Source organism: Crocuta crocuta, unplaced genomic scaffold (genome assembly GCF_008692635.1).
Source record: "Crocuta crocuta isolate KB4526 unplaced genomic scaffold, BGI_CrCroc_1.0 scaffold1002, whole genome shotgun sequence".
Classification (NCBI taxonomy): domain Eukaryota; kingdom Metazoa; phylum Chordata; class Mammalia; order Carnivora; family Hyaenidae; genus Crocuta; species Crocuta crocuta.
The window spans coordinates 1,123-3,479 of NW_027532185.1; positions in this window are offsets into that span (position 1 = coordinate 1,123).

The following is a 2,357-nucleotide window of genomic DNA, read 5'->3' on the forward strand; positions in this document are numbered from 1 at the left end:
ATTCCTAAGATATGTATATTGTTCCATTTGATTGTATCGCTGAGCCTTTGAACTCTTCTTTCATGTTCCTGGATCAGTTTATCTCTTTTTGTCAGTTTCTTCTTTTTCTATAATAGTGTGTTCTAAGTCACTTATTCTCCTTTCTGCCTCTTCAGTCTGTGCATTGGGTGCCTCCAGTTTATTTTGTATCTCATTTATCGCATTTTTTAATTCACAATAACTATTTTTAAGCCCCATATTGTATGTAGCCATAGTTTCTCTGATTTCCTCCATGCTTTTTTTAAGCCCGGCGATTAATTTTATGATTATCGTTCTAAATTCTTGTTCAGTTATGTTGCTTATTTCTGTTTTGAGCAGTTCTCTAGCCATAATTTTTCTGGAGTTCCTTTGCAGGAGAGTTCTTCCGTTTCGTCATTTTGGTTAGCTTTCTATCTCTTGTTAATATTAAAAGTTTGTTTTATACTCTACCCCTGCGAGTTTTGTTGTATTAGAGAGGGCTCTTTTGACTGTTCAGGGCCTGTCTGTTCAGGAAGTGTTCTTTGGATGGTGTCTCTTGGTTTCTCTTGTTGAGTGTTTTGTTATTTCGTTTACCTATTGGTAGTGATATTTGGGACTTTCCACCATGTGTAGTTTGGCTTCTTTCTTGAGGCAGCCCTGGAAAAAGAAAACAGACAACCACAGAGGGAACACATGTACACAAAAGCATAGATAAAACCAATAATCATGCAAACCCAGCCTAGGTAAAAACAGCTATAACAAACAGCAACAAAATAGCTATCTGGAGGGGACGGGGGTGGTTTGGTGTAGGCAGGTCCAGTCTCCACTGTGTTTGCCGGCCTCCCTGAGGCCCCTCCTTGGTGGTTGTGTGGAGAAGAATGGCGTGGCCCCAGTCCCTTCTCAACCAAGTGTTGCAAATCACTTCTTCGTTCAGATCTCTCTGTTGTGAAGATGTAGCCAAGGAGGACTGAGTTCTGTGCCCCACACCCTTCTTGTTTCCAGGTCCCAGTCTGAGGGCTTTGTTATAGTGCCCTGAACAGTCCTGCAGGTCGCTGGTTCCCTGTTGCCTGGGGATTGAGTGTGGGGTGGGGGAAGTGTCCCAGCCTCAGATCCCCAGGGGTCAAGCAGTGATAAAACCGAGTGTGTTCGAGGAGCATAGCAACTTCAGGTCGGTAGAGTCTGTGTGGCTGCAGCGCGCCACCGCTTCTTCAGCGGGCGGCTGTCTCGCGCCCCTGCAGCTTCACTGGGCACCAGCACTGCTTCACCGGGTTGCCTCCGCTGTTGCCACTGCTTCAGCAGGGCGCTGTTGCACTCGCCACCGCCTCTTCACAGGGTCGCCGCTGCCGCAGTCGTTTTGGGCTGCTGTTGCACGCGCTGCTGCCGCTTCACCAGGTGTAGGGACCACCTTGCAGGAGTTTCTGTTGGTTCACCGAGCTGCCGCTGCCATGGATGGTACCGGGCGCGCGGCAGTTCAGTTATTCCTGGCGCCTTCTGGGACCAGGGCACCTAGTTTAAAGTCAGCAGCCCAGCCAGAGCTAAAAAACACTGTCTTTCCAAGCCGAGGGTTTTCTCTTCTCCAGGGACGGTTCTATGAGCAATCTCAGCTTTTCTTTCCTTTCCCCTGGACTCGCGGCAGCTCGCCACCACTCGCTGGTTAATCACTCACTGCAGCTGCAGGCAAGCCGGGTTCCCTGCCCTCCCTCCGTATCTCTGGGTCCCGTCCCGCTTTTATCTTCCCCAGTTCGCACTCACGCACTNTCAGGAAATAGACACTTAACTATAGAGAACAAACTGATACTTACCAGAGGGGAGGTGGGTGGGGAGATAGGTGAAATAGGTGAAGGGGATTAAGAGTACACTTAACATGATGAGCACTGAGTAATGTACAGAATTGATGAATTGGTATATTGTACACCTGAAACTAATAGTGTATATTGGACTGGAATTAAAATTTTTTAAAGTCCAAAAAAAGATGCATTCCAATGCTAAAAAAAATCTTGATAAATGTTGAATCTGGGTGTTGGGTAAAAGGGAACTATCTTATATCACTGTTCTGTACATTTGAGATTTTTTGTAATAGAAAGTTTTAAGAATGAAAAATAAAATACAAATCTGATTATGTCAGTATTCTACTCAGAGCTTCTCATTGTACTTAGAATAAATTTCATGATTTTCACTCTGGTGTTTGAAGCACTGCATGATCAGGCCCTTGACTATTTCTGTGACCCCATTTCATACTATGTTGCTATCTATTCACGTGTTCCAGTGCCACTGGCTCTCTATCTTCCTCAAATACACTGAATTAGCTTACATTTCTAAGTCTTCACATTGCTATTCTTTCTGCTTAGACTATTCCTCCA